Source organism: Alosa sapidissima, chromosome 13, assembly GCF_018492685.1.
Source record: "Alosa sapidissima isolate fAloSap1 chromosome 13, fAloSap1.pri, whole genome shotgun sequence".
NCBI lineage: Eukaryota > Metazoa > Chordata > Actinopteri > Clupeiformes > Clupeidae > Alosa > Alosa sapidissima.
Window position 1 is genome coordinate 7,961,273 of NC_055969.1, and position 22,619 is coordinate 7,983,891.

Genomic DNA, 22,619 nt, shown 5'->3' on the forward strand with positions numbered 1-22,619 from the left:
GCAATCGGATAACACTACGACCAATGTGTACTGTACTCCAACGTTGCAGCGCTGTCTTCATCAGTTTAGCTGGTTCCCCGGAATGCAAGGGGTAAAAGTAACGTGCATCATTGCTCATTGCCAGAGTGTCTCGCAGAGACAATTCCATTGTGCTCTCGCGAGAACTCTGGATTTCCAGGGTAGGGGAAAACAGCTATCCAGTGACGTTTGGTTAGATTGGAACTATGTCGGCACAGACAGATGTGTTCAACGGCACATCAGTGTCACCGAACAGAGGTGAGGCTTCGCCGTACAAACGATGGCCATTTAAAAACTGGTTCAGTCGACTTCACTTCTCTCCATTCAAGTCCTATGGGGTGGCTCTGTCCATTTCTTTTATTGTCTTGGCTGTGTGGCTGTGTGAGGGTGGGGGTGGCTAGCTGGAGGTTCATTCCAAGGCGGGGAGGTGGAGGGAGCAGGTGGGGTGGGTAGGAGTAGTGGGGCAGTCCACTCGTTTGTCGTGTGCGCTTGCTTGCCCTCGCTCTCTCTCTCTCTCTCTCCCTTCTCCTTCACCCCCCCCCCCCCCCCTCTCTCTCTCCTCGGCTGATTCCTCCGTGGGGTAAGTAGCCTTGGGGGAAAACGGCAGGCAAGGACGGCGAGCAGGAGCAGTTGGCGGGGGAGATACATCTTGTTGCTCAGCGTGCTAAATGACAAAATGATATCTCATCAGAGAGAACCCCCCTCCGTGTGTGTGTGTGTCTGTGTGGGAATGTGTGTGAGAGAATGAGAGAATGTGTGTGTGTGTGTGTGTGTGTGTGTCTGTGTGTTAGTGTGTGTGTGTGTGTGTGGGTGGGTGGGAGTGTGTGTGGGAGAATTTGTGTGTGTGTGTGTATGGTTGTTGCTTGTGTGTTCTCAAAGGAGTTGGCGCAGCTCATATTTTCATAGCTTGGTTCTCAGCTGGAATCTGATATGTCTGCTGACATGTTTGTGATTCTGACTAAAGTCTGCTCCCCTGGCGTGATTTGGGGTATTATTGCTGCTTCAGGCAGAAGCCATCTCCTTGTGCACTTACCACTTGATATATATTACATCTCAATGTATCATGGAGGAACATCAAAAATCATACACGCCTAAATCACATAGAAAATATGACAGAAATTCTCAATAAGATATTATTAAATGTCACCCTCCAGTAGTTTAAATAGAGGGTAAATAGTAAATGGACCTCATTCAGTAACACACAATTCTTCTAGAACAGTGGTCCCCAAACTACGGCCCGCCACCTCATTTTGGGTGGCCCCCCAAATCATGTCCGCGGTATATAGCATCTGGCCCGCATGGGAGTACGACATCGTCAAACTATAACTTCCGTAATTTCCCCCATTCATTCATGTAATACTCTTTTTGTCCACTGGTGGTTGTTTTGGCGCTGTTTTGCGTTTGCCATCGAAAAACGGAATGAAACGTAGGCCTACCTGCAAACACTGCAAGAGGCTGACTGCATTAGTGCTCAAAGTATTCTAGAAGAATTAATTTTTAATAACTAACTAAGTCAAGTCATATTCCTGGGACTTTCTGGGATAATTATTTCTATTTTTTATTCACTCATTCAAATGTTCATACAAATTCATCAAGTTCTCATCAGGTGAGTGAAAGTGGTCATTTCAGATGTTTTTGCCTGCACTTCATAAAACTCTCATAGTTTGAGAACTTCAAATTATTTGTAGGATATTGCTTGTTCACAACTTGAGCTGTGTATGCAAATACACAGAGTTCAGAGTTCACACATTTTGGATAAAATACACTTTTGGGACTCCCTGCTAATACTTTTGGGAATGTTAAAGTCTTTTTATTAGTATTATTTCATTTGAGCTACATTTTACACTGATATGGCATGATGGCAATATAAACACAGCTAATAATGGTATTAAATTGCAGTAGCCTATGATTAAATGTAATGGAATATTCAACTAAGGTAGACTGCTGTTGTTCACAGCACTAAGCTATTTATGTTTACTAATATACTCCGAATCTCTGGCCCTCTCTTAGAGCCAGGCATAGTGTGGAAAAGGGGAAGGAAAAGTTTGGGGACCACTGTTCTAGAAAATAGGTTGTGTAGACCATACTAGACAGTCCATCACATAAACATGGACAGTTAAGAATACAAAGGATGGAGCCATCTTTGATGGCCTGACAAATCAGCATTGTACATTTATGTACTGAGAATATTGGCTTGTATTGTTCTACTTATTCTGTTGTTGTGCTGCAAGCTTAAAACCTCTTCCAACTATCGATTAGTGGAAAACATTTTCAAAGAAATCACAGTAGGATGCATATTTGCCCATCTAAAACAGAATTAGTGCCTGCTATCAGCATCTGACAAATCGAGCAAATATGACCACAGTTAATTATACAATACATGATGAGTATGTGATTCCGTGGTATATCTCATTTGCTACACAGAGTTTGTGAGTGACAATGTAGTATTGTATATAATGATTTATTTATGATAATAATGATTTATCAGGTCAGAAATCATTGTAGTGCCTTTATGCTAGGGTACATTTGGGAACCTAACACTCTATCTGAACATCAGCTCTGAGAAGGCTGGCTTTGCTAGGTAAACCCCTGGGTGAGAGGAGTCACTCTGTGGACAAAGAGCAAGTCCACAGACCAGAAGGCCAAAGGTAGTCCAGGGCGAACAAAGTCCAAATAAAGCTTTTAATACGCTGGGTATTGATCTCCACAGTGAAATAAACCCAGGGTATTGGCAGGGCTAGAATCCCACTTTGAAGGGACTCTATAATGAAGCTGGTCAATGCTAAGCTGCCCGCAATCAATCGCACATTACAGTTAATTACAGACATGGATGAATTTGAGCAGCCTAGAAAGAAAGAAAAAAAGTGCTAAGGAGGATGGAAGGAATGAAGATAAAAAGGAGAGATTTAGCGAGAGAGAAACGAGAGAAAGTAGAAGGGGAAGAGGGAGGGAGGGAACTAAGATAGGTAGGAAAAAAAAAGAGAGAGAGAGAGGAGACCAGGGATATATTGAGAGGCCATACAGGTCGGGAGGTGGAGAGGAATACACTCTGGTTGGTTAAGGGGAGAGGGGAATATTGAGCGACGTGCCGAGACAATATAAAAAAGGGGAACGTGGCGCACGGCAGAGCGTGCCAAAGCATCTCTCATCTCAGAGTATATCATGTGTCAGCCGCGTGAAGAGTCCGCCAGCAAGCAGTCGGGGCAGGCCAGACATGAATCTGCACAGCTAGAGCCATTTAGAAACCCTTCACCCACAATCCCTTGCATCCCGGGCCTATTAACACAGAGTGCATGCCGCAGGGTGCTGGAGAGAGACGAGTCACAATAAACATCAACGCTCAGTTCATCTCCCAAACGCTCTTAACATTTGCCAAGTTATTTAGCTGCTCCCCACCCTCCACCCCCCGCCTCCTTCCAAAAAAACACATCTCAAATTTATACCTTGAAAGTTCCCCAAACAGTGTGAGGTAAAATGTCCATAAATAAAATAAAATCACCACAGAGTTCCGGAGTTAATGTCTCTGAGACACGTTCACGATCATGAGACTGAGAGCAATGCAAACAGACCATTTAGCAACACAAGCGATCTAGCGCTAATGGTAGGCTAATAGCATTAGCGCAAGAGGCAGAAGCTTTCCAGATTTTGGTGGATTTTTTCCCCTCTGCCTTTCACTAATACATATCATTAATTCATGAAGCTGGATCTTTACTGAGGCAAATCTAGGGGTAAGTACCTCACTTAAGGTTCAGTGGCACCATGCTGTTCATCTTTTTGCGTACGAGAGCCATGAATGTTGCTTTCGCTCTCTCTCACTCTCTCTTTTGACGGAGGCAAAAGAGGACGATACAGTGTCTCGCACTAGCGGTATTAGCCTTTAGCCTCCCTGTCATCCTCCCGTAGGTAATGGGTCAGCCTAGCTAGCCACTGATGGCACTCTTCTGGGAGCGGACGAGGTTGCGGTGGTGGCAATGGTTGTGGTGAGGGGGCACAGCTCATGCAGGGGGCCCCTTGAGCCCTTCACTCCTCCTCACCCTACACCCCCCTCTCTCTCCCTCACCCGCGCCCTCTCACTAATGGATTTAGTGAAGATGGCACGGGCATCTATTACCACGTGTAATTGAACGCAATGATTATCGTTGTTGTGTAATGTGATTTTAATGCGCAGAGATGGTTATGTATAAGGGCTAATGACTTGCCTCCGAGGGTTACAGCTCGACAGAGAAAGAGAGGGATGAGAGGGAGGGAGAGAGGGAATGAGAGAGGGCGGGAGGGGGGACCGAGTGAAAGACAGTGCAGAAGAGAGAAAATCTGATCTCGATTTCTCTCCCCCATTTTTTTTGTTGGTATGTGACATAGAAATGAAGAGGTTTAATTACTGCTTTCCTTTGGCCGCCTAATTCCACAAATAATCATTCGTTTTTATGAGTTTTCTTTTGGTGACAAGGAAAATGTTTGATGGTGTTTTTCAGGCCATGAGTGTGTGTTTGTGTGTGACTGTCTGGGTGTGTGTTGAAGTGTCTGTGTGCATGTATGTGCATTTGTTTGTGTGTACGTGTAACTCTAATGTCAAATTCCACATGGCATAGGTCCGCACATGCACACACACACACACACACATACACCCACTCACACACACACACACACACACAGGTACAAACACACACACACACACACAGGTAGACACACACACACAGGTACAAACACACACACACACACACACAAACACACAGAGACACACATTTCAATAACCCACCAGCCCGCCCACCCACCCTCGGCGGAACCCTTTGTTTGAGATGTTGCTTGCACACCAAACAAACCCTGACTGTGTGTACGAGGGCTCGCCGCACAAGGTCCTACCACTTGTTTTTTGCCCTCATCATCTTTTTATAAAGAAGGGATTGTGGAGAGCGAGAGTAGTGGTGGCGGCCCTGGCCGACACTCGCCTTTGCATAACACGTCCATTAGGGCCACGATTCATGAGCTAACTCCGCGCGAAATGTGTCTAAATTGGCATCGCTGGGACCATCACCTGTTATTACGGTTCAGTATTATCGACCTTTCAATTTTTAGTATGCAGGAGGAAAGGCCAGGGCTTTCTTGAAACGACTGCGAGTGGCAGCCCACTGCAGCGGCTCCATTATGCAGCTGCCAAGCAAGTTATGTGCAGATCGGCAAACACCAGCACTGGGTAGATTACGCTGAACATAATAATGCAGTTCAATTATAATGCAGCACTGCAAATGACGTACATGTAGAATGTCAGAGGATATTATAGTAATTCAATCTTTTAGTTTAATTCAATCTTCACCGGTATCTGCAAAAATTTGAATTTATATTTGGATTGATTGTAAACTTTGGCAAGAAATTATTAAATTGCAAGCTCTGTTGTGCAGAGCAGAGTACATTGAAAGAAAAAAAAAACATTTTGTACAGAATACAGTAGATTTATTTTAGCTGAATTGCTCAGCTATACAGGCTTTTGAAGAGTATAGGAGAGTTTATGCAGTAAAAGCTAGTTTTATCAACTTATCGTTCTCAACCAATAATAATACTGTATGTTAACATAGCTGACATAAGGGCATTAGTATATTGCACACAATTATGAGCCCTTAAAAGTGTATGTAAGAATATTGTCCATTTGACATACTGTAATCCTGCCTTTCACAACAGCAGTAAGTAGCATGTCTCATCCGGTACCATCATGACTGTTTATGCCAGTGCTGAGACGCTGTAATGCCACGGCTGTGTACTTCCACTGGCCCTGAAGTGCAGTATATAACCCCCTTAGAGCTGACAGATGATCCTCTCCTCTCAGCCAACCAGTGACAACTTCTTAGATCAGTCCATTACAAGTGCTTTACAGAGTAATTAGGCCTCTACACACTCAAATACATGCAGTGACAGATGTCTCCACACATACTGTATGTGTATACATCAGCAGAGGCCTGTAGTCATGTGAATGTCTACACCTAACTGCACACACATGCACACTATTTCACATGCAGGGATATCTCATGCACAGACAAAGATTCTGCTCACAGAAGAGCAAAGGTGTATCAGTCAGGAAGGCAAAGGCAAGGGGGAGGAGAGTGAATGAGAGAGAGAGAGAGAGAGAGAGAGAGAGAGATGAAAAGAGGGAGGAATGGAGAGGGAGGGAATCGAAATCAAGTGAGAAGAAAAGGGCAAGAGATAGGAGAAGAGGGAGATGGGAGGAGTGGAGTAGAGAGAGAGGGAGGGAGAACGAGAAAGAGAGAGAGAGTAAGCTGCTGGGGAAGGGCTGGGGGTTTGCTTGACATTATTAGTTTTGCATTTGGGCTCTTTGCCCAGAGTAACAGTATGGATTTTCGCCTTGCTTCCCTATAATTGGATGAGTTAAATTTCTCCATTCATTACGCCAGCACCTGACCCCCTGACCCCTCCAGCTCCTGAGTTTTATTAGCACTCTCTCCATGTGTTAATACACAAGCCCAATCCCCACAGACACACACACACACACACACACACATATACACACACACACACACACACTCTCTTGCTTACACAAACACATATGCATATTTTACTATCTCTGCAAGATTAACCCTTGTTGTGTGTGTGTGTGTGTGTGAGTGTGTGTGTGTGTGGGTGTGTGTGCGTAATTGTGAAGTTTGGCTTACGTATAGTTTGTGAATACAAAACAGCTCTCTGTATGACCCGACCCCAGTTAAATTCATGCAGATTTTTATTGTTTATCTAAAACAATCCGAATTATGTTATATAAATTATCTATTACAAGAATCTAATTGCACAATGTGCTATTCGAGAAACTTAGCAAAAAACAATTTAATGTTTTACCTTCTTATCTTTCAACTCTTCTTATCTTTCCTATAACTCTGCACTCCTTATCTTCAGGCTGTATTCTGCCCTGTAAAAAAAGTCATCTAAGAGTCTGCGTCCGTTTGTGGGTCTATTCTGCCACAATGTGTCCTTCATCTCCTGAGACAGTTGCACCGGGGAGAGTCGTGTTTTGCGTGGCCTTGTGGTCGTTGCCGTGGTGATTGGCGTGTCTCTGCGGTGGACTCGGAGCGTGCAGCCTGTAACCCGGCAATCTGTTGCTACCTCCTCATCAAATATGCATTGGCCCTTCTCGAAACCCCCTGCCTGTAGACATTACGCTCTCCCTCTGGGTACGTGCCCCTCTGGGAGACAGCATCTTTCATGTAGACACACACACACACACACACACACTTCAACACATACTGACACACAGACACATGCACACACACGCACACACACACCTCAACACATACTGACACACAGACACATGCACACACATGCACACACACACCTCAACAAATACTAACACACATGCACACCTCAACAAATACTGACACACACACACATACCTCAACACATTCTGATGCACAATGGAAAATATTCTAGTATAAGCTGACCATATGGGCACATTCATATATGGAGCACAAATGTACAGAGAACATATTTAAACAGAGTCAAGCAGCCAATACATTACTATACATATCCAAAATGAACCTACACACACTCACAATACATCAGCCTCTGGGAATCAATTTTCACACAAAAAACACAAAATCCGCAAAGCCCATTTCACAGTATGTATTAAATCCAAGAAATAGCACATATTTTGTAAGGTTATAGTTTCTGAAACAGTTAACAGATATAGTGTTAAAATGATATCCACATCACAAAATTATAATTTGAACTTTTTCATTATTTCCCCAGGGGTATAACTCCTTCATAAATAGACAGCAGTTCACTTACAGTACTCGAGACGGATGCCATGCATCTATCGGGAGTATAGAAGAGAGAGAATGGCTGCCAGATGTGTGAAACATTCACTGGGCCCCCTTGTTTTAAAAGATTTCCTGGCATGGGCCAAAAAAAGAGAAATGTTCAACATGAACATGTACACTGAGATTCTGTGACATTTGAGAGAGTAGCCTTTCACAGAGCAAAAAATCAGAAGGCAAAAATTGTCTTTTTCGAAAATGTCTGAAGAGTCAACCACCCTTGAAGTGTCATGGAAAGTCTAAAATCATTTCAGGTCTGCCATTGGAATGCACTGATCCACATGGCTTGCGCGGCACTGAACAGAAACTACACTGAAAAACAAACAACAGAAAAAGAAAAAGAAAACAGCACTAAAGTACTCAATGAACTCTGTAGTGAAAGTACGCAATAGATATATCTGCAGCCTTTCTCTGGTTATAAAGCCTCGAATGGCACCTAAGAATGGATTGCCTACATAAAAATGTTAGTTGGAAGACTCATGACTAGTTATGCAACACTTCGGAAGCACTTAGGTTAGTAGGCTTGAACCAATTGTCATAAAACTGATATGTCATTACAGGCCAGATGTCACAAGTGATTGTGATAGCTGAAATGAACCTATTCCAAAGATCTAATGCACCACCATTTACAAGCTTGTGACAGGTAATGCCACTTCCATTTGCATACTTGGAACAAATATGGGCCTGTTAAGCAAGCCATACATGCTGCCTAAATCTAAATAACATTTTGAAAAAGCAACGCTGGGCTGATTTCAACATTTGCAAGCCAACGATCAGCCCTGCTCCCATTAGCTGACAGAAGGCACACAGGAGAGGCTGCGTTTTGGTGGAGAATGGGAATGACATCCCCCTTATTGTCATCGCGGCTGCAGGCTTGCATTTTGGGTTGCGTTTCGGTGACAGTTTTTCCTGGCAAAAAAAAACCCTCCCACCATCCTTCCCTTCCGCGTCGATCGGAAAAAAAGCGGCCACTTGACAAGATAATTCTGGCTGCAGGAAACGCAGGCCAGCCCACCCGACCGGAGTTGTGGGGCTCGAGGATTACAGTCATTTCCTCTCGAGCAGGAGGCTCCTTCCTCTCACCCTGGCAAGCGCAGCTGTTGCGTGCCATGATGAGAGGAGCCAGGAAAGAAAAACGCTCCTCGAGATCCACGCCAAAGGAGCACGAACGCACAGCTTGACTCTCAAATCGAATGCTATGGGAACCCTATGTGAGCCCCACATTCATTATACATCACACACCTATTATATACATTCATAATTTACAACAAAGAGTTATCCAATGCCATTAGAGCATACATCCCACAGCTCTGCACAGCTATGCAAAGTTAAGATTTATAAACATTGGCCTCCCATGTCACTGGAGATATGAGATCATATATCCTATTTAATGCATAAAGCACACACATTGGGTGGTTTCATACTGAGCAAATAGAGAGGCACATTAAGGGAATGAAGGGAGGTACGTCACAGGTTTACCACAGTGAAAAAGGTCATTTGGAGGGCATCCACAAGTGGGAAATATTTACCTAATCAAGAGTTATGAAAGGTCTTTAATCACTATAGAAAATACTGTAATAATTCACAATAGATGTCTACTGCATTATCCTTTATACATAGAGGTGGAGTCAAAGAAATGCATCACCACCAGTAGTTTGTGATAAAGTAAACTTTAAACATTAATATTTATACTGTTATTTATGTATAACTTGCCAATATATAAACACTTTCCAGCTTGAAAAGTTTTAGAATTTGCTAACTTTTCTAACCCCAGGCACTAAGGATTTCTCCTTAGGATCTTCAACATGTAGCAGGACCCCAACAGCAAGAAATGATGAAAGGCAAAAAATTCAGACTAAAATTTTTTAGCTTATCTGCTTACACACAGAGGGTGTTAGCCCTTAAAAATTACCATCATCATTAAACTTTTTACATTGAAACTCCTCCTGGTAAGCCTCTAATCTAAGAGAATGTTGAACAAGATGGTAGGGCTATGTGGCAGTGAAAAGGTTTCTGGTCCTCTCTAAGGAGGCTTGGGGACATTTCTGTGGTTTACATTTGGTCATTTAGTGGATGCTATTATCCAAAGCGACTTACAAACAAGGGAACAATCAAGGTACAGTGCGACTAGGACATGATAGTGCAGCAATAAGTACTTCTCGCATGGAATAGAATATCAGTTCAAGTCTATAAGAAAAGAGAAGGTAGTGGAAAAGTACATGAGAGTTCAAGGGTGCAGCACGCACATCCAAAAAGTTGAGTACTGGGTGCTGGACAGGAAGGCACAAGCAAGTAGAAGAACGTTGAGTCCGCACACCAGAATCTGCTCCTTAGTGTTTTTTTTATTGGTAGGATATATCACCACATGTGACATTTCGGGCCCCAGCCCTTTATCAGACATGTGGAAGGTACAACCATTATTATCTATTTACAATGTGTACATTACATAATGTCCTCATGCATAAACCATAGGAAACCATATCTGTATATAATGATATACTACACAAACAAACTTAAGCATAAATGTACACTGTGTGCTCCTATACCAGACATGTCAAAGTCAAGGCCGGATCCGGCCCGCGAATTAATTATCTACGGCCCCCGGGATGATATTTGATTAGTATTAGAACCGGCCCGCAGGCCACAGCCGCCGGCTGCTGTTTTGCACGCACCAATACTCCATTTCCCACCATGCAACGGTAGCCCACGAACTCACTGCGGCGCCGCAAGTGGGCCTCGGCTTCATTATTCATCAGTATTCAGTCAGGGCAGATGTCAACAGATGTCAGCTACCCCCCTCCCCAGTGTTGTGCCTGAACACGTTCATTGAACGAAAGTTCATGAACTCGTTCATATTTTGAGCGAACGTGAACTGAACGTACTGTATTAGCCTACTCCTGCCTGATGAACGTTACTGTGAACTCGTTCATTCTGGTGTCTGTGAACGGCACGCTCTTTCAGTTTAACTTAGTTGAATAGGGTGTCAGATTTCTACAGAGCCTCGCGAAAATCCCGGCTAAAACACACCGTAAAAAGGCCTTAATATGGCAGCATGCAGGTCACCATTTGTCAAACTATGGGCCGCGGTGCGCAATGTGGACAATGGTCTGTAGAGTGAAATTATTCCCGGGCCATCGTCTGATAATTTGCTGCGCAATTGATCAAGGAGCCGCGGACAGAAAAAGAAAACAAACATTTCTGCAATTAGTAGGAAATACTTGTTTGTTGTCATCAAACATAGAGGTATAGAATTAAGTCGTGGTATGGGCGTTTATTCAATGCATGCGTGTGCACGCTGGTAGCAAAGCTAAGCTTCAACCTATTGGAAGGCTATTTAATTATGAAACGACATTTAATAGAACGATGTGGATTTATGCAACTTCCATAAAAAAACAGAGCACAGACTATATAAAACACTGTTTGGCATTAAGTATTAAAGTCAGCCAAAAGCTATTAATTAGTCTTAGTTAAAGATAGTTAAAGATCTCCAGATCAGTGATTTACGCATGATCTGATCCGCCATTTACCATTCACAAAAGCTGGTATTGTGTTTCCTGAATCCTTGCATGAGGGAAACATCCCAAAACAACGGCACCCATATAACTGCTGTTGTTTTGAGAAGTATTTCTCATGCAAGCATCATGCAACAATGCAAAAACAATGAAACTATTGTAGGCCTAATTATATTTTACATCAGTAAAGCAGTACTCTGATGTGTATGTTTTCACAAACTTTTGTGAACAATCTTAGCACTTTAAACATTGACTGTTTTGAAGTGCATGTATAGCAATATAGTATAAAAATAATAATAATTGTGATTTCATTATGATAATTTGATGGGGGGTGGGAGGAGGGGGTGGGTTCATGTAGGTGGGCCCTATGACCCCAAAGTATGCCTTAACTGGGCCTCAGGTCAAAGAAGTTTGAGAAAGGCTGATGTAGACGACAAAGCAGCAAGGAGGCATCGTATGATCATTTAAACAAGTTTTATGACAAGGTTGGTGAGGATGGGAAAAATCGTACATTTCTTTGCAAACTTTGCCCGCACTTCAGTCACAGTCATTCATTTAATCATTAAATAAAATACAGTACACGTCTTGGTTCAATAGGTTACGTGCAGTCATTTTAAAATGTTTTAATAAACATTGAACCAGTCCGGCCCTCGGCTTGTAGCAAATTTGTTTTTTTGGCCCTCTAATGTATTTGACTTTGACATCCCTGTCCTATACTGTACATGATGCATAAATCAGGCTGAACGAATGAGTACTGTATTTAGAAGCAGTAGTTCCGATTTTCAGTTACCCTGTTATTCTAATTTTAGCTAATCACTGATTTGGAGGTGGGAGATGAGGTCCTCTTTTTTGTCAGAAGCCTAGAGGACATGCTCGGCTCAACGACTTGGTGTCAGCCATCAGAAGTTTGAAGCATGCCACAAGGTCAGCTCCATCGCCTGCTTCCATCTTTAGCTTTCCCCAGCCCAGCATGCTAGGCGCTAACTGACAGGGAATCAATCCATATCTAAATATATATTTCAGCAGGGGAGGGAGGTAGGGGGTGGGACAGGACCTGGAATAACAGAGCCTCGACACATTACCAATGCTGTCAGTCTGACGGTGACAGCGAGAGGCTGGGCCTGCCCACAAGGGGTCACGCTGCTTCATGCACTTAGCCACTTAGCGGTAGCGGCTCGCTTCCCAAAAGGCCGAGTGACAATGTATCGATCTCCTCCACCTCTCAAGGCCAATGACTTAAAGCGCGCTCGCAAGTTCATTCGATTACCTGTTGTTTGGAGGGGTGTCACTAGAGGTCATCTTTTGCTCTCTCTCTCTCCTCTCACTCATTCTCTCCTTCTCTTTCCCTTATCTCTCTTTCTCTCTCTTTTTTTTCTTGCCCACTATTCTGCAGCAGGGGTGGTATGGGGTGATACAATGCGACTTTTGACAGATGGGAGAACATACTAATGACTTCGCACTGCCACGGCAGCCAAAGCTCAGTGCTAATCATCATTTACAATGTGCCTCTGTTCTAAAACATTAATTTATGCTAACACCAATTCCACTTATTTCCGACTGGTGGTGGAGGGGGGGGGGGGGGGGGGGGGCCTTAAAGTTGCAAAACTGTCGCACATCAGAAATTACGCGGTGGCACTTAAAGCATCTGACATCACTCATAATCCCTGTGTTTGGCGTTAATTAGCCTGGGCTGCCAGCATGCAAATTCCCTCTTGTTATTGAGGTTTGGGACACTCTGCGTAGCCTCTGCGTCCCCAATGCTCTGGAAGGAGCGCACTGTGACTGTGGCACGACTGTTTTCCTCTATCACTGAACTTGTTTACCTCCGATAGCACAATGGGTGGAGGTGGGTGGAGGGGGTGGGGGGGTGATCAACTTGGCAAGGAGAAAATTCCCTGCAGAAACATGACACTACCTGACCATATCTGAATTATTTTCCTCGACGGCTAAGGCGCTGGAGAGAGGAGACGAAGAAGAAAAAAAAATAAGAAACTTTCTGTTAATTAATTTGGAGGGAAAGGAGTGCAGATTAGGGACATTTCAACAGGGCCGTTTAATTCCGTTAACGGCGTAACGCTTGTGGCCCATTAAAACTGCGGGCACTCGGGGGCCCCTGGTGCCTAGCACTGGCGGCGGTGATGGAGATGACCCGGGGCCAGAAACATGTATCAAATCAATTAGAGTGTGAGTGCTGCTCCACGCTCTCGCCCCTCGCTTCCCCACGATTGGCCCTCTCAGGGGACCTGGCGCACAGCCGCCTCCACCCACCACCACCACCACCCCCACCTCTCAACAGTCCCACTGGAGGAGGAGAAGGGAGGAGGTGGAGCAGAGGAGAGGGCCCCCCCCACACTGCAGCCAGAGCAGCCTCTCCAGCCTCTCACGCTGCTTTATCTTGTTTATGCGTTGGCACGTAGGCCTTATCTAACGGTGCCGACTTCTTACACACAGGCTCAGGAGTCTAGTGGACCGCAGGCGGTGGAACGGTGGAGCCCAGAGCATGGTAATGGGCCAGGCTTACTATAGGCTATGCGCCATACAGTAAGCCATTCTGTGGGTGGCTTTTCTCAGGCTTAGATGGGAACTGGAGCAGTCAAACTGGCGCTGTCAACAACGCACAACAAATATGCTTTACACATGGTGATGGATTTTTATTTCCTTTCAGGAGAAATAGGGAGGATAAAGTTTTGGATATCTTATTGTTTACTACAATAGTTTGTTGTTTGCCACAACTCGTAGCATGCCAAAGCATAATTCAGACAAAAAATTGCAAGCATATTTTCACCATGATGAATATGAGTAGAACTAGAGGACAAAAAAACATTTTATCATTGAACATTTTATTGTATTCCAGGAAAAGCCAAAGAGCTAGTCTATTTCCTGACATCCAGGGTTTATAAACTGTGAGCTATGAGGGCAGTGGGGCTGTGGACTAGCAGCACTGCTACAGGTCTATTGACAGCACAGTACACAGTAAAAAATGGGGTGTTAATATTTCAGAGTAAAGTTATTTAAACCCAGATGGAGTATTTTCAACATTTTGGAGAGTAAAGTTGCTCTATCAGTGGAGTTAAAAGTTAGAGTAAAATTCTGCAGATATGCAGTGAAAATTTCAACTCTACAGCGTGATGAATAGGATACCCGCCACTCTGCTGCTGTAGGCCAGCTACGTTGACGACTGCGAAGGAGTAGCACTGATATTGTCAGGTAAGTATTGTTAACATTTCTGTGTCGTGAAGAACAAATGTACATAATTTTGTGTTGTGTTAGTTACCAGCACCCTTCTCTATCGTTATGTCGTCGATTCCATATGGCGGTAACGGTACGCCCCACCTTCTAAATTAGTGAGTTCGTTAACGTTATCAGAAATAGGCCTGCTGTCCGTTTTCTAGAGCTAAGAATAGGTAACGTTAATGTTAACTTAATCAGGACATTGTTAACTTTACTTGGCAGTCTATGAAGACCCAAGCGGAAAATCCAGTTCAAATCCAGTTAAAAATTCCAGTTGAAAACCAGTAGGAAGTCCAGCTGGAAACCAATTGAAAAGTTAACTGGTTTTTATATGGAAATTGGAACACTTTTACTGGTAGGGTAGCTGGTCGGACAAACCAGTAGAATCAACTGGAAAATTACTTTTCAAAAGCCAGTAGGAAACCATTTGGAAACCAATAGGCCTATAGTTAAGTTGGCTGTTCAACATTGACATGCTTTGAACTTTTCAATTTATTTTAAAAAGTTCAAACATCTTTAACTTAAAAGTAATAAAAAATAACATAAACAAACTGGATGCCACATTATTATTTTTTTATTATTAAATGAACAATAGTGGAACAAGTTACAAATGCAAAATCAGAAATAAAACACGTTAAAAAATAAATAACATTACAAAATATAAAAATATTGTAAATAAACAGTATATTATCTATTATATAACAAAATAAAAAAAACAAAATTATATAATAAAATAATAAAATACTTTTTCTTTTTTAATATTTAAAATAATAATAATGATAATAAATAAAAAATACTAAATATAAAAATACCAAAACATTAAGATATAAAATAACTAGATTGCCTTCAAAGTTCAAACACACACAGACAGACACGCGGCAGGGTCTCAGCAGGGCCACTAGAGCAGGAGGAAACACAAAACACAGACAACCAACCTTTAAATGAATTTCATGAAGATAGTACAGACATGTTATAAGTCTACTAGTCCTAGAGCCAGAGGGTCAGTGGCAAGAAAGCAGAATTTAGATTCCCTCGTACAGTGTGAGCAGAAGCTGGATACCCGCGATTGAAAATATTGCACAGTGTATGCCCGCCTTAACTTATCTGAGTAACCAGTAGACCTGTGTACTAGTCTTGCGACCAGCTATCTCTGCGTTGGTTGGATCAAATTTGAGGTTGGTTCTTGTTAGGTTTTTAGTGTTTTTTTTATTATTTTTTTCTCGGTAACAATACAGTCTATCTACCTCATTAGGTACAATGGAGGAGTAAATGGTGTATTTATTCACTTTTTTTAAATTTACTTTGACTTTTGACATTTCTGCTACAACAAACTTGTTAGGCCTATAAAAAAGTTGCATGGAGGTGTGTACTGTATTGTAATGTCTTACTCACAGTTTATTTTTTACGATTGAGGTCCATTATTTTTTCTGAGATGTACCCCCCTATTTTTTTGGACCTGGCCCCCAGCTCTGGCTCCTTGGCCCCATGCTCCACGAGCCATTTTCGGAATGTCTCTAAAATATATCAATAGACAAAACAGGAAAACCTTTGAGAAGAACAGGTTTAACAGCAAATGTTTAAGTTACACTCTCTCTATATACATTAATAGACATGTTGCAGCAGGCTTCCTCCCAAAAAAACAAAAAACAAAACAAAAAGAAGACAAAAATCAATCAGCCCAATACAGGATCCTGGCATGTAGAATATACACAGTTGTTAGTCTGTTTGTTTGCACTTGGGACAGGCCAAAGTGCAGACAGTCACTGAATACTAATGAGAGGGGCATTATCAGCCAGAGCATCTCTGACTGTTAATCAGTATGCAATCAACATTATGAACTTGAGTGCTGTATTGTGTATTTCTGCACTTTTGTGTTTGTCTTTATCCAATACGTTTTCACTCACCCTCACTACCTCCTCCTAAGATTTGAGACGTGCAGGCATGTACGTCCCGAATGGCACTGTACAGCCTGCACGTCTCTTCGTCCTTCTTGGCGAGTTTCCTCTCCAGCTCACTGCACCTAAAAAGAAAATCATGTCAATTTAAACCAACCCAAACCAATTGCTACCATTTCTCAGAAAGTTGTGGTTGGATATGAAAAATATGTTTGTACCTCTGCCGAAGCCGTGCATTTTCCAGTTTTAAGGCTTTATTGGCCTTAAGAGCCTCCTCGTATCTATCTGAAAACTGAATGTAAAAGGTCTATTGTAATTACAATTACTTTAAGGACAAGTTATTTTTAATGCTATAAGGGTATGAAAAAGTTGATTCTACATAAAGTTGATTCTAGTAACTGCTTTCAAAGCCCACTTTCTACATGCAGATTTCCTTACCTCATCCTCCAGGGTGACCAAAACATCCTATAAACAAAAAAAAATAGCACGATAAATAAAGGTGAAATTAATTTGAGAGCCAATAAAGACTATGAATTCGATGAGTGTAGGCGTGACAGTTAGTTGAATGCACAATACCCCCCCCCAAAAAAAAACACGGGTGCACACACACACACACACACACACAATCTTACCATAGACGGTGTTGATTGGGAGGTCTATTGTAATTACAATTGGTACAAGTACAAGTAATAAGTTATTTTTAATGCTATAAATGTATTACCTCATCCTCCGAGGTGACCAAAAAATCCTATAAACAAAAAAATAGTACGATAAATCAAGGTGAAATTAATTTGAGAGACAATTAAGACAACATACAGTACACACAAGGAATCTTACCACAGTCGTAGATGTGTGTGGCTGTGCTTCTGCAGGGGGGAAGCACCTTTTTTTAAATGGAGATGTGGTGTCCCTGACCTGTGGACAAATAGGCTTGATTAGTACACAGAGGTCAATTATGTTAGGGATAATGTATAGAACGCCGGTCATTACTGGGAAAATAAGTCCTGACAGGGCGAACCGGACCCCGACACGCAGCGGAGGGGTCTTGTTCCGCCCTGAAGGGACTTATTTTCACAGTAATGGCCGGCGTTCTATACATTATCCCGCTTATTATACGGCTACTTGCCAAAACGAAATAATAAACTCCCCACGATATGACTTTAACCTACATAACCTAGCCTATTTGTTACCGTTCATCGTGGCATTTCCTGAGAAACAAATAGTTTGCAACAACACACGCTGCTGAACTTCAATCAAACATTCTTTAGAACACAGCTGATCAACCGTCTGCTTTCACGTTTGAATGAAGTTCCAGTCCTTGCGTAGTGATATAAAAGATGTATCAGAAGCACAAAACCCGTTGCCTTGACAGCGGTAATTATATGTTTGCAGTGGTAATTACATGAATATGTTTTACTGTAGAACTTTGGGAAAACCCATTCAAGTCAATGGAGCGTTCTACTAACATTGTGAAGAGCCGTATAATAAATTACATTACATTACACTTAGCTGACACTTTAGCAACTTGTCAGTTATTACAGGGTATTTGTTACAACATACAGTACACACAAGGAATCTTACCACAGTCGTAGATGTGTGTGGCTGTGCTTCTGCAGGGGGGAAGCACCTTTTTTAAAATGGAGATGTGGTGTCCCTGACCTGTGGACACATAGGCTTGATTAGTACACAGAGGCCAATTATATTAAATTACATTACACTTAGCTGACACTTTAGCAACTTGTCAGTCATTACAGGGTATTGGTTGCAACATACAGTACACACAAGGAATCTTACCACAGTCGTAGATGTGTGTGGCTGTGCTTCTGCAGGGGGGAAGCACCTTTTTTTTTTAAAGTAGAGGTGGTGTCCCTGACCTGTGGACACATAGTCTTGATTAGTACACAGAGGCCAATTATATTACATTACATTACATTGCAATTAGCTGACACTTTAGCAACTTGTCAGTCATTACAGGGTATTGGTTGCAACACGCACACACACACAAAGGATCTTACCACAGTCGTAGATGTGTGTGGCTGTGCTTCTGCAGGGGGGAAGCTCTTTTTTTAAAAGTAGAGGTGGTGTCCCTGACCTGTGGACACATAGGCTTGATTAGTACACAGAGGCCAATTATATTACATTACATTACAATTAGCTGACATGGTATAACGCGACAAACTGTAGCTCTAGCTATATTGGTCCATTCCTAAAATAGCTTGGATAGCTAGCTGCGCCATTATATTTACGGAACAAAATCTCGGATGAAGTTATGTCCACTATTGTGGACGTTTTGACTGATGTAACGTAGTAGGCTATAGGCCTAGCTTTGATCATGTGTAATTGGCTACAGAAAGACTTTGTTACAGTATTACCAACCAACTTTATTACTCACCAGACATTAGCAGTATCTGGGCTTGGTAGTACGCCCCATCGGTCCACAGCACCCACCACGTACTTTTGGGGTTGACTTTGTTGAACACAAAATCTTTGATGGAGGTCGTTGGGACAATTGTCCTATAGTTGTCTTCTAAAAACCTTACATAGGCAAACATTTTGAAAAGATAATGAGCCGAGGTGACGGCACCGGAGTTGTTGCTGTAGCGGAGTTTTAACTGTAACCGTTTCTGATAGAACGTTCAGAATAATAATAGTTTTAGAAGCGCGTGCTTACAGAACTGGAGTTTTGAGCGCGTTCGGTCAGTGAACCAAATCAAAAACATTTTAGCCTATTATCACCAATGAAAAATGTTATTGTTATTATTATTAGAGTGCATGAAAATGCAATCTACTGTTATCCGATTTCTTATTATTATAGTGCATGAAAATGCACTGTTATTCCAAAAGTCCAAACCCATAGACTTTATGGAAGCAATGTAGGCATATTTCCTGTTTAATTTGTTGTATTTCTATCCTAGAAATGACCGCAACTAAGAGTGGGTACAAAAAGTTTTTGGAGCCACAGAGGGGGTCCTCCATCCCCAGGAATTCGAGGTGGAGACAGACAAAGAGGAAGGACTCTGCAGACCAGACCAAGGTAGGCCTAAGTGCAGATGACTTTCTGATGACCCTAATTGTGCTGCATTTGAGTAATTGCAATATGACATAGGCTATGTATAAAAATTAGCTACACTCTAAATTTAACTCTAAACACACCTTTTTGGTAACACACTTCACAGTTTGTTTGTATAGGGCCCATAGATAGACCTATGTTTTGGTCTTTGCCTTACTTGTCTTGCTTTACAGGGAAACAGTTCGCAGGGAAACAGTTCGCAAACATGCCCAGAAGACATGGAATTGACTGACGCAGAGGAATTTGAAGAAAATGGCAGTTACTTTGATAATGCTACACCAGAAGTAAGTCCTGAAAATGCTCCTCAGTCATCTGGTACTGTAGAAATGTAAAGTACGCCTAAATCACTGTTACACTAACTTCAAAAATCCTGTCCTCCTTGTTTTTTTCTCCTTTTCCTACATTTTCTTTTTTTACTTTACAGAGACAGCATTCACAACATTGGCAAGAGGACATGGAATTAAGTGGCGCCCAGTCAAATGTAGGTTGACTGTACACATATTTGTCCATGTTCTTTTGATATCATTCACATCAATTAAATTGAATTAGGCCTAATTGTTATCCACTGATTTTACTGACAGGAATTTGAGGATGATGACAGTCACAATGATGCTAGAACAGAAGTAAGTCCTGTGCATAGATAGGCCTACACAACACTAGTCAGTAGTTGTCATCCAGTCTTATGGCATGGCCAGCCTGTACTGTATGAATGGCATTCTATACTGTAAAGTGTCCTTGGGTACCTTGAAAGGCACTACAAATAAAATGTATTATTATTATTATTATTATTATTATTATTATCATCCATCTTCATACAGGAAAAGTAGGCTATGTTCATTCCCTAGCAAGCTTCTCTATTCAACTGGGGTGCCGGGAACAAAACAAAACATCTCAATCTAACCACTTCATTTGAATTAATGGAATGTTATCTACTGTTGACAAGAATTTGAACAAGATGGCAGTTATGACACAGACAATGACACGACACCAGAAGTAAGTCCCGTATACCTGAAATGCTCTTCGGAGTCAAAAAAAAAAAAAAAAAAAAAAAAAAACAGAGATGTATCAGTTACATTAATCTAACCACTTCATTTGAATTAATGGAATGTTATCTACTGTTGACAGGAATTTGAAGAAGATGGCAGTTATGACACAGACTATGACGCGATACCAGAAGTAAGTCCTATCTATCTATCTGTCTGTCGGGCAAATGTGGCCTAATGGTTAGGTTTGAATCCCACCCTTACCTCTCCCTCCACCTCCATCCTTGAGCAAGGCACTTTAAACCACATTGCTCCAGGGACTGTAACGAATACTCTGTAAATAAACAATTGTAAGTTGCTTTGGATAAAAGCATCAACCAAGAGTAATGTTATCTATCTATCTATCTATCTATCTATCTATCTAGGCCAGCAGCAGTGACACCAGCAGTGAGGCAACAAGAGCAGAATTTGAAAAGGATCCATTTCACATCTATGGAAGTTCACCAACATTAGGCAGGCCATTGTGTGACTTTGTTAATATAACAAAAGCTGAGGCTCTCCTGTTGATCCTGTCATTTGCAATGAGGCATTCACTTACTGGAGTTGCTATCGATGACCTCTTGCAACTTATAAATGTATTATTTGGAATGAATGTACTTAACAGTTCAAAGCACCTTTTTCAAAAAGTTTTCGGAAAAATTACAGACATGCTTAATTTTCATTTTAATTGTCCCTTTTGCAATTCGTACATTGGTATTGTAAATTCCAGAAACACTGCAAACTGTCCACAATGTAACAACAAATTTAACACTAAAGATCTCAAGGAGAATTTTTTTTCATTACTGTCCCCCTGGCTCCACAAATGCGCTGCATTCTTGAACAATTGGATCACACCGACATGCTAAATTACAGAAAATTCAGAAACAAAAATGGGTCAATTTCAGATATTTTAGATGGTGAAATGTACAGCAAATTATCAAGCCCTGGTCAAATTCTCCACGACGAACAAAATTTTTCCTACATTTTTAACACAGATGGTTGTCCGGTTTTTAATTCATCTCCTTTTTCAATCTGGCCAATCCATATATTAATAAATGAACTTCCACCCAAAGAGAGGGGGAAAAACATGGCACTAGCTGCTCTCTGGTTTGGCAAGGGGCATCCAAAAATGTGCAGTTATATAAATCATTTTGTTGAGGATGCAAAAATTCTATCTGAGAGAGGTGTTAAGTGGATGAAAAAATCTCATGATTGGGTTACCTCCAAAATTATAGGCTTGTGTTGCGTTGTGGACTCAGTGGCAAGACCTTTAATACAAAACACAACACAGTTCAACTGATATTTTGGGTGCAGTTGGTGTCTACATCCAGGACAGCAGGTATCAGGCCAAATTAAATATCCTTTGTCTGAAGTCAGTCATCCAGAAAGAAAGGAAAAACAAATGCTACATCACATGAAACGCGCCTTAGATGACAATTCAAGCTGCAAGGGAGTTAAAGGCCCATCTCCCTTGATAAATCTTCCACACTTTAACATTGTCTGGGGCTTCATCCCAGACTATATGCACTCTGTGCTGCTGGGTGTGAGTAGACAACTGACAGAGCTGTGGCTGTGTTCTGTTGGACGTTTCTTTTACATAGGTGACCCGACTTCAGTTGCAAAAGTAGATGACAAGTTACTCCAAATTCACCCTCCTACAAACATGCACCGTTTACCAAGATCCATCAAGGAAAGAAAATTTTGGAAAGCGTCTGAATGACGTAATTGGCTATTGTTGTCATGTCATGCCACTCTGCTCACTCTCTCTCTACTCTGCCTAACGAGCTCCACCTGGCTCCGCCCTGCTCTGCTCTTGTTACCTGGCCAGCTGCGCTGCATTTCCCACTCACCATCCTCACCTTGCCCCACTCTGCTCTAATTACTCTGCCAGCTGCACTGCATTTCTCCACTAACCTCTCCCAGTATATAAAGCCCTGTTTTTCAGCCAAGCCCTGTCAGATCGTCTTCAAACCTGGACAGTAACCTGCCTGCCTGTCTACTCTCTGACTCCTACCTGTGATTCGGATCCTTTCTTGACTGCCTCCCTGTTCTACCGCCCC

General features: G+C 42.1%; 2 long non-coding RNA genes across 2 annotated transcripts; one reads left to right on the top strand and one right to left on the bottom strand.

Moving 5' to 3' along the window:
* Nucleotides 1–16,697: 16,697 nt before the first annotated feature.
* On the bottom strand, nucleotides 16,698–19,084 carry LOC121680792. The gene is made up of 7 exons (XR_006021820.1): nucleotides 18,860–19,084; nucleotides 18,483–18,559; nucleotides 18,049–18,126; nucleotides 17,305–17,382; nucleotides 17,189–17,215; nucleotides 16,906–16,932; nucleotides 16,698–16,759 (listed from the first exon to the last, which is right to left on the bottom strand). It is a non-coding gene; the product is annotated as an uncharacterized LOC121680792 (long non-coding RNA).
* Nucleotides 19,085–19,400: 316 nt separating this feature from the next.
* Nucleotides 19,401–20,201, top strand: LOC121680793. Its single transcript, XR_006021822.1, has 3 exons — nucleotides 19,401–19,501; nucleotides 19,726–19,821; nucleotides 19,962–20,201. It is a non-coding gene; the product is annotated as an uncharacterized LOC121680793 (long non-coding RNA).
* The last annotated feature ends 2,418 nt before the right edge of the window (nucleotides 20,202–22,619 follow it).